This window comes from Salvelinus sp. IW2-2015, linkage group LG20, assembly GCF_002910315.2.
Source record: "Salvelinus sp. IW2-2015 linkage group LG20, ASM291031v2, whole genome shotgun sequence".
Classification (NCBI taxonomy): domain Eukaryota; kingdom Metazoa; phylum Chordata; class Actinopteri; order Salmoniformes; family Salmonidae; genus Salvelinus; species Salvelinus sp. IW2-2015.
Genome location: NC_036860.1, coordinates 10582895 through 10593758, shown reverse-complemented (window position 1 = coordinate 10593758; position 10864 = coordinate 10582895). Strand labels below are relative to the sequence as shown.

Genomic DNA, 10864 nt, shown 5'->3' with positions numbered 1-10864 from the left:
TTATTTAAAGAGGAAAGTCAGAATAATGTAGAGAGAGAATATCTATTCAGCTTTTAGTTCTTTCATCACATTCAGTGGGTCAGAAGTGTACATACACTCAATTAGTATTTGGTAGCGTTGCCTTTAAATTGTTTAACTTTGGTCAAACGTTTGGGTAGCCTTCCACAAGCTTCCCACAATAAGTTGGGTGAATTTGGCCCATTCCTCCTGACAGAGCTGGTGTAAACTGAGTCAGGTTTGTAGGCCTTCCTTGCTCGACACGCTTTTTCAGTTCTGCCCACAAATGTTCTATAGGATTGAGGTCGGGCTTTGTGATGGCCACTCAATACCTTGACTTTGTTGTCCTTAAGCCCTTTTGCCACAACTTTGGAGTAATTGCTTGGGGTCATGTCCATTTGGAAGAGCCATTTGCGACCAAGTTTAACTTCCTGACTGATGTCTTGAGATGTTGCTTCAATATATCCACATAATTTTCCTGCCTCATGATGCCATCTATTTTGCGAAGTGCACCAGTCCCTCCTGCAGCAAACAGCCCCCACAACATGATGCTGCCACCCCTGTGCTTCATGGTTGGATGGTGTTTCTTCGGCTTGCAAGCCTCCCCTTTTTCCCCCAACATAACGATGGACATTATGGCCAAACAGTTCTATTTTGTTCACCAGACCAGAGGACATTTTCTCCAAAATGTACAATTCTTTTCCCCATTGCAGTTGCGAAACCTAGTCTGGCTTTTTTTATGGCAGTTTTTGGAGCAGTTGGCTTCTTTCCTTGCTGAGGCGGCTGTCAGGTTATGTCGATATAGGAGCTCGTTTTACTGTGATATTATAACTTTTCGTACCTGTTTCCTCCAGTATTCTTCATCCCGGTCCTTTGCTGTTGTTCTGGGATTGATTTGCACTTTTCGCACCAAAGTACGTTCATCTCTAGAAGACAAACGGCGTCTCCTTCCTGAGCAGATATGACGGCTGCGTGGTCCCATGGTGTTTATACTTGCGGTACTATTGTTTTGTACAGATGAACGTGGGGTACTTCAGGCGTTTGCTGGAAATTGCTCCCAAGGATGAACCAGACTTGTGAAGGTCTTGGTGATTTCTTTTGATTGTCCCATGATGTCAAGCAAAGAGGAACTGAGTTTGAAGGTAGGCCTTGAAAATACATCCCACAGGTACACCGCCAATTGACTCAAATTTATGTCAATTAGCCTATCAGAAGCTTCTAAAGCCATTGAATTAATGTTCTGGAATTTTCCAAGCTTTTTAAAGGCACAGTCAACTTAGTGTATGTACACTTTTGACCAACTGGAAATGTGATACATCTGTCCGTAAACAATTGTTGGAAAAATTGTGTCATGCACAAAGTAGATGTCCTAACCGACTTGCCAAAACTATAMTTTGTTAACAAGAAATTTGTGGAGTGTTTGAAAAAKWAGTTTTAATGACTCCAACCWAAGTGTATGTAAACTTCCGACTTCAACTGTAGGTCAGAGGCAGGCAACCCAGTTCCTGGAGAGCCGTAGGGTATGCAGGATTTTGCTTTAATTGACRTGAAAGACCAGGTGTGTTGAACTTGTGACCCGTTTCAGTAAACTAGGCGTATGTCGCGGTTCACTAATTCACAGGATAGACGTTTGACCGAAATCTTTTCTCGAACATGTGAACTTTAATGTGCCTTAATAACAAACTTGTATGRCATCTCTAAATCTGAATAAAATTGTTAAATTACGAGCCTAGTTGGTTTAGCCACAGAAAAAGGCAGCAACCATCCCGCTAGCCACGATTGGCTGAGATAATGACTGGGCTGGACATGCCAAGAGATGAGTTTGGATTGGTCTGCCGTATAGCACTCTATGTATTTGAGCTGGTCATTATGTCTAGGTAATCCTGTCTAACGCTGCTTTTTTAAACATATCATTAGTAAAACTGCATAAGTGTTGCTTTTCACTCTGGAGGACCGAGTTTTGATATCAGTGGAATTTGAGTATGATAGCTAAGGAGATGGAGAAAACATCTGTATCTGGATTACATCTTCAAATCTAAGGGCAACCTTGGCATCCAACAGGAGACMCGTCCATCCATGAATGATGTATACGGGTAAAATAGGCTGGGTAGCTACATTTTCAGATATTACACYTTTCTAATTTTGACAGAAAGTGGTTTAATTTCAAGTTAAAGTGTACTGTTAGCTAGCTAATGTTAGCTGGCTGGCTCGCTAGCTAACGTTACATGTATGATCTTGTTATTCACATCTCAGAGCCATTTGCTTGGCTAGCTATAGCCTAATGTTAGCTAGCTATCATTGAACCTAGTTGGTTAGCTACCWGCAGATTCATGCAGGGTAGTAACATCATGAGTTGGGATTATGGTTCATTGTTTACCTAGCTATCTAGCTACATGTCTTAACAAAACATGTCTATAAAAGTAACCATTCCGGGTGTGTTCTAAATTCAGRCTGGCCATCTACTCCGATTTCAGAGCACTCTCGTCTGAGTGTGCCAGAGCGCAGAATAACTTACACGTTAAATATGGCCGGTGACAGTAAACATCGGCAAAAAAGCGTAATTAAATTGTTGCCAGCATCACAGTTACAGTCTCCAACACTATGGATAACATGAAAACAGCCTAACCAGCTCTGCTAGGGTGAGTAAATTGGTTAGAGTGGGGTGTTCTCTCATTTGTAGCTAGCAAGCTAGCCAATGTTAGCCAGTTGTTGTGAAGTCAGAACGTTCGGATCAACCCTACTCATCTGCCAGAGCGTCTAGTCTGCGCTCTGAACGCTCCGAGAGCAAAACACTCTGAATTTATGAACGGACAATCTGACAGCACAGTTGCAGTCATCAACACTCTGGATAACATAACAGCCTAACCAGCTCTCCTAGGGCGAGAAATGTTCAGTGAGCAGGAAGTAGCTAGCAAGTTAGCTTGGGTGCTTGACTGCTGCTGTTAGTACAGAACACTCGGATCCATCCTTAAAGAGATGGGTGGGGCTAAAACTTAAGAGGGTGTGAACGATGCTGAATGGGTGTAGACAAAGGGCTCTCCAGTAGTAGTACCAAAATATTCAAAGGCCATTTTCTCAAAGGTGAGTTTAAAAGTTTATCAACTTTCAGAGCAGAATTACTTTCCTATTGTTCCTCAACTGTAGTGTATGATATATACMTTTGTAGCTCTGAGTCTCTACTTYTATCRAATGTAAAAAACACTATTTCAAATTTTGCTACATTAGACCGATTTGAGTCGGTCTGTCACATTTAGTCAATCACTGAACTGACCAACTGAYCTAATTGATCAGTTCAGTTATTGACTAAATTCAACAAACCTGGTCTTCCAGGCCAGTTAACTCCAAATCCTGRGTACCCTGTGGTCCACTGGCCTAGGTGTTGAATGCACATGTGCCCAGAGAGACAGCAACCTTACCTTCGTCCAGGGCCAGCTCTGTCTCTCTTGACCTTTTATTCATTCCTGGGGGAGCTGCGTGCCCGCGCATGCGCGCATTTTAAAAGGAAACATTGCTCATGGCCACCAAACAAAACCAGCCACCCCACAGCTTGCAAGCTGACCTCTTATTCGGCCAGTCCAAGCAGATTATTGTTGGTTCAGATGGTGACGAATTCTAAATATGTACAAAAAGGAAAAATACAAACTAAAGACTCAAAAACAAATGAKAATTCTCATGGCCAATGTTCGCTCAAATTTCTTTTGTCACTACACACATTTTAAGTCTGAGTGCAAACTTTAACGTTGTGAAAATGTTGTGAACACTGAGGCTGTACCCGCTTTAAGTTAGTTTTAACACTGGATAAGTATGCTACTGTGGCTATTTGTTCATAGTATATGCCTACCAAAGATACCTACTGTACCATCAAAAACAATGGAGAAAATGCATCCCATAACATTTTAACATGGAAATAACTATTGAAATAGCTGTTCTATGATACAGCCTACAGCAGCASCCAATGTGTAGTGTTCAATGTAGGCCTACATTCCATGAGACTTTTAAAAACAAGCTGTTTAGCCACTTATCCTTCAGACAAGGATGTGAGTGAAAATGTTGTTGTATTGTCTTGTTTGTTGTTCGATGCAAGATAAAATACATTGTTATTCCCATACCATTATTAGTATGACAGCAAATCAGACAAAAATGTATGCTACCCTCTGCCTATTGACTACATTGCTTATTCAAGCCTGTCTCAAAATACAACACTGCCCCTTTAAGACATTAAACATCTTTTTATCTGACTCCCTTTTCAAAGATAGTTAGAATCACTCCCCCAKTGCTGACCAGAAATGAGCTATTACTGAGCTAATAACTCACTAATTAGCAAAGAATAGGCCTAGGAACAAATGTGCACACGCGGCTACATGRGGTTCTTCGCTTTGATCTCAACACAATAGCATCTACTCATGACCGCTCGTGCCTATCAATGGAGTCTTGCATAGTTTGTTTTGTTTCGGTATGTTGCACTGAAAGAGGCTAATATTATGTTGATTCGATCACAATTCCCACAGTGAAGAGAAACGTTGATAGTGTTAACTAACGGGGTGGGAACTCGAGTAAAGTTTCGTGAAGTTCCATCTCGTGTGTCTCTGCTCAGGTTGATATTTATTCTGCGCAGCAGTCCTGGGGGAGCTAAGTACCCACGTCTTACAAGGGAACATTGCTCATGGCCACCAAACAAAACCAGKCACCTCACAGCTTGCAAGCTGAGAATTACCTTAATGGGATGTGCTTATCAACCAGGATCAGCACCTGGGGGAATGGAGTGTGGAAGTGGTAGTGAGCTGTAATGTGCAGTCTAAACTACCAAACCTATTCCCTAACAGGAAGTCACACCTCTGACTGAGGTCAGAACAACCTGAATCCTGGCTTAGGAAGGTCACCAAAAATCCTGAAATGTCCATCCCTAACTATAACATTTTCCCACAAGATAGAACTACCAAAGCGGGCGGAGTTGCAATCTACTGCAGAAATCTCTGAAGCTGGAGTCTTATATCTCCCTCTCTAACTTTAAGCTTCAGCTGTCTGAGCAGCTTACCGATCACTGTACCTGTACACAACCAATCTGTAAATAACACACCCGACTACCTCGTCCCCATATTATTTCTTACCCTCTTGTTCTTTTGCACCCCAGTATCTCTACTTGCACATCATCATCTGCACATCTATCACTCAAGTATTAATGCTAAATTGTAATTATTTTCACTTCTAGGGCCTATTTACTGCCTACCTCCCTACTCTTCTACATTTGCACTGTACATCGATTTTTCTACTTTTCTTTTCTTTTGTGTTATTGACTGTACGTTTGTTTATGTGTAACTCTGTGTTGTTGTTTTTGTCGCACTGCTTTGCTTTATCTTGGCCAGGTCGCAGTTGTAAATGAGAACTTGTTCTCAACTGGCCTACCTGGTTAAATCAAGGTGAAATAAAAATGTAAAAAATAAAAATCTCTCACACAGCATGCTTCTTGAGCATGTGGATTGGTGCTTGTGACAGTTCATACAATGAACCACAGAAGACTGCCTGTGGGCTCGTCTTCAGTTTGATTTTGCTGARAGTATCAAGTGGTTTCAGCTGTACATTTACTGCATGCATATATTTTGAGACTGCCTACAACTAATTTCATCCATTTGTTTTTCTCTATTAGTTTATCCACTAAATGTGTTAKCTGCTGGTAAGTGAATCTCCTTGAGATAGTTGTGGCAATTAATTTTTTCCCATTGAATAAACAAAAAGTCTATAGCATATTCTTTATAAAAAAAGTTGTAGTATGATGCACAAATCAGATACATTCGCTGAGTTGTTAAATACGTTTATAAAAAAAAAGATGGCCAATTAAGCAAAACTGTGAATTTTGATGAATGACTTCCCATGTCTTTTTACCTGACAGTCACTTCCCAGATCAGGCTGGTCAATGGTAAAGATCGCTGCTCAGGAAGAGTTGAGATCTATTACAGTGGCCAGTGGGGAACYGTTTGTGATGATTCCTGGGATATTACAGATGCTGAGGTGGTGTGTAGACAGCTGGACTGTAAGGGTACAAACAAAGTCCAAAGTAGTAGCCAATATGGTCCAGGCAGTGGAAATATCTGGCTGGATGACGTGGCATGCACTGGTAGTGAACGTCATCTCACAGAGTGCCCGCACAGCGGATTTGGAAAACATAACTGTCATCATAGTGAGGATATTGGTGTTGTCTGCCCAGGTAAGGGAGTCATATAGTCTTGTCATTCCAAACTCTTTCATGACACATCTGTTCATAGTTGATATCATGAAATGCATGATATCCTGAGGTTAATTTCATCATCTAAAAACCACCCAGTTCCGTGCCTTGTAAATGACCTTGACTTTTTATCTTTTCCCGCCTCCAAGCTGCCCAGATCAGGCTGGTCAATGGTAATGGTCCCTGCTCTGGGAGAGTGGAGATCTATTACAGTGGCCAGTGGGGAACAGTGTGTGATGACGACTGGGATATGAATGATGCTYYGGTGGTGTGTGGACAGCTGGGTTGTGGGAGTGCTGTAGGTGCCCCTCTTGTTGCCCATTTTGGTCAGGGTAGTGAACCAACCTGGCTGGATAATGTGAACTGCTCTGGAAATGAAAGCTACCTCTCAGAGTGCTCACACAAAACTTTTGAAGATGAAAACTGTGATCATGGTGAAGATGCTGGTGTTTTCTGCCTCTRAGGTAATTAGTGGTTTTATCATGTTGTGACATAAGTGCAGAAACAGTAAAGAGAGATAAAAAGATGTTAAACAACACTTCCGACACCATTCATTTAGAATACTGCTGCTTGTGATTTGAATGTATGTATGTTCAGTTATGTGCAGTGAACAGGGCAGAACGTGAAATGGAGTCCTACATGTATCTGTGTCTTGTAACTAATACACAGAACTTTTGTACAGGTTTAACCCTGAAGACACCTACCCTCTCTAAAACGCCTTCCCATTCAGCTTTTTCACCTGGTGAAATGGTACAGTTCACCTGCACTGTCCCTCAACGAATTGCCATCACTGCAAACTTTGACTTACTTATGGGAGGATCTTCAATAATGACCCAAGCAGTTGGAACCACTCAGACCAGTAACACTTTCACATTGTCCAGTCTGCAATCTGCACACCAGGGAAGGTACAGTTGTCTACAACAGATAACCCAGAATGGTCAGAAAATGATCAGCTCTTCTTCCAGCAACTCCATGGACATCACTATTGGTGAGTTATTTTATTTCTTTTAATTTTTTATTTCACCTTTATTTAACCGGTAGGCTAGTTGAGAACAAAGTTCTCATTTGCAACTGCGACCTGGCCAAGATAAAGCATAGCAATTCGACACATACAACAACACAGAGTTACACAATGGAATAACAAAATATAGTCAATAATACAGTAGAACAAAAGAAAACAAAAAGTCTATATACAGTGAGTGCAAATGAGTAAGTTAAGTTAAGGCAATAAAATAGGCCATGGTGGCGAAGTAAATACAATATAGCAATTAAACACTGGAATGGTAGATGTGCAGAATATTAATGTGCAAGTAGAGATACTGGGGTGCAAAGGAGCAAGATAAATAAATAAATACTGTATGGGATGAGGTAGGTAGATAGATAGATGGGCTGTTTACAGATGGGCTATGTACAGGTGCAGTGATATGTGAGCTGCTCTGACAGCTGGTGCTTAAAGCTAGTGAGGGAGATATGAGTCTCCAGCTTCAGAGATTTTTGCAGTTCGTTCCAGTCATTGCCGCAGATAACTGGAAGGAAAGACGACCAAAGGAGGAATTGGTTTGGGGGTGACCAGTGAGAATATCTGCTGGAGCGCGTGCTACGAGTGGGTGCTGCTATGGTGACCAGTGAGCTGAGATAAGGCGGGGCTTTACCTAGCAGAGACTTGTAGATAACCTGTAGCCAGTGGGTTTGGCGATGAGTATGAAGCAGGGCCAACCAACGAGAGCATACAGGTCGCAATGGTGGGTAGTGTTAGGGCTTTGGTGACAAAACGGATGGCACTGTGATAGACTGCATCCAGTTTGTTGAGTAGAGTGTTTGGAGGCTATTTTATAGATGACATCACCGAAGTCGAGGATCGGTAGGATGGTCAGTTTAACGAGGGTATGTTTGGCAGCATGAGTGAAGGATGCTTTGTTACGATATAGGAAGCCAATTCTAGATGTCATTTTGATTGGAGATGCTTAAGTGTGAGTCTGTAAGGAGAGTTTACAGTCTAACCAGACACTAGGTATTTGTATTGTCCACGTATTCTAAGTCAGAGCCGTCCAGAGTAGTGATGCTGGACGGGCGAGCAGATGCGGGCAGTGATCAGTTGAATAGCATGCATTTAGTTTTCACTGCGTTTAAGAGCAGTTGGAGGCCAGGGAAGGAGAGTTGTATGGCATTGAAGCTCAACTGGAGGTTAGTTAACACAGTGTCCAAAGAGGTGCCAGAAGTATACAGAATGGTGTCGTCTGCGTAGAGGTGTACCAGAGAATCACCAGCAGCAAGAGCAACATCATTGATGTTTACAGAGAAGAGAGTTGGCCCAAGGATTGAACCCTGTGGCATCCCATAGAGACTGCCAGAGGTCCGGACAACAGGCCCTCCGATTTGACACACTGAACTCTATCAGAGAAGTAGTTGGTAAACCAGGCGAGGCAATCATTTGAGAAACCAAGGCTGTCGAGTCTGCCAATAAGAATGTGGTGATTGACAGAGTCGAAAGCCTTGGCCAGGTCGATGAATACGCTGCACAGTAATGTCTCTTATCGATGGTGTTTATGATGTCGTTTAGGACCTTGAGCGTGGCTGAGGTGCACCCATGACCAGCCTCTGAAACCAGATTGCATAGCGGAGAATACCTTCTCCGGTGGGATTTGAAATGGTCGGTAATCTGTTTGTTAACTTGGCTTTCGAAGACCTTAGAAAGACAGGGTAGGATAGATATACGTAGGTCTGTAGCAGTTTGGTCTAGAGTGTCACCCCTTTGAAGAGGGGGATGACCGCGGCAGCTTTCCAATCTTTGGGAATCTCAGACGATACGAAAGAGAGGTTGAACAGGCTAGTAATAGGGGTTACAACAATTTCGGCAGATCATTTTAGAAAGAGAGGGTCCAGATTGTCTAGCCCGGTGATTTGTAGGGGTCCAGATTTTGCAGCTCTTCAGAACATCAGCTATCTGGATTTGGGTAAAGGAGAAATGGTGGGGGCTTTGGCGGGTTGCTGTGGAGGGTGCCGGGCAGTTGACCGGGGTAGGGGTAGCCAGGTGGAAAGCATGGCCAGCCATAGAGAAATGCTTATTGAAATTCTCAATTATAGTGTATTTATCAGTGGTGACAGTGTTTCCTTGCCTCAGCGCAGTGGGCAGCTGGGAGGAGGTGCTCTTATTCTCATGGACTTTACAGTGTCCCAGAACTTTTTGGAGTTAGTACTACAGGATGCACGTTTCTGTTTGAAAAAGCTAGCCTTAGCTTTCCTAACTGCCTGTGTATATTTTCCTAACTTCCCTGAAAAGTTGCATATCACGGGGGCTATTCGATGCTAATGCAGAACGCCACAGGATGTGTTTGTGCTGGTCAAGGGCAGACAGGTCTGGATGAACCAAGGACTATATCTGTTGCTAGTTCTAAAAATGTTTAATGGGGATGCTTATTTAAAGATGTTGATGAAGGCACTTTTAAAGAATAGCCAGGCATCATCTACTGACGGGATGAGGTCAATTTCATTCCAGGATACCCCGGCCAGGTCAGTTAGAAGGCCTGCTCGCAGAAGTGTTTTAGGGAGCGTTTGACAGTGATGAGGGGTGGTCTTTTGGTCGCAGACCCATTATGGATGCAGGCAATGAGGCAGTGATCGCTGAGATCTTCGCTGAGATCTTGATTGAAAACAGCAGAGGTGTATTGGAGGGTGGGTTAGGAGTGACATCTATGAGGTGCCCGTTTTACGGATTTGAAGTTGTACCTGGTAGGTTCATTGATAATTTGTGTGAGATTGAGGGCATCAAGCTTGGATTGTAGGATGGCCGGGGTGTTAAGCATGTCCAGTTTAGGTCACCTAGTAGCACAAGCTCAGAAGATAGATAGGGGCAATCAATTCACATATGGTATCGAGGGCACAGCTGGGGGCAGAGGGTGGTCTATAGCAAGTGCAACAGTGAGAGCTTGTTTCTGGAAAGGTGAATTTTTAGAAGTAGAAGCTCGAATTGTTTGGGTACAGACTTGGATAGTAATACAGAACTGCAGGCTATCTATGCAGTAGATTGCAACACCGCCCCTTTGGCAGTTCTATCTTCGGGAAATGTTATAGTTAGCGATGGAGATTAAGGTTTTTGGTGGTTTTCCTAAGCCAGGATTCAGAACCCGACTAAGACTCCGGGTTGGCAGAGTGTGCTAAAGCAGTGAGTAAAACAAACTCAGGGAGTAGGCTTCTAATGTTAACATGCATGAAACCAAGGCTTTTCCGGTTACAGAAGTCAAACAAATGAGACACCCGGGGAGTCGGAGTAGAGCTAAGCACCAGGTGATGTCATCGCATATGTAGGAGGTGGAACAACATGGTTGGTTAAGGCATATTGAGCAGGGCTAGAGCCTCTACAGTGAAATAAGACAGTAATCACTAACCAGGAAAGTAATGGATGAGGCATATTGATATTAGAGAGAGGCATGCATAGCCAAGTGAACATATGGGTCCAGTGAGTGTTGGGCTGACTGGGAACATGGCGATTCAGCCAGTTAGCAGGCCGATGCTGACACGCTAACTGTTAGTAGGCCAGGGCTAAACAAGCTAGCAGTTAGCAGACCGGGTTAGCAAGCAAGCAGTTAGTAGGGCTAGCAGTTAGCAGACCGGGGCAGGCAAGCTAGCAGTTAGCAGAACGGGGCAGCA

General features: G+C 43.1%; 1 pseudogene; it reads left to right on the top strand.

The window, feature by feature from the left end:
• Nucleotides 1-10864, top strand: part of LOC111981532 (scavenger receptor cysteine-rich domain-containing protein DMBT1-like) — a 25825-nt pseudogene that overhangs the window by 1604 nt on the left and 13357 nt on the right.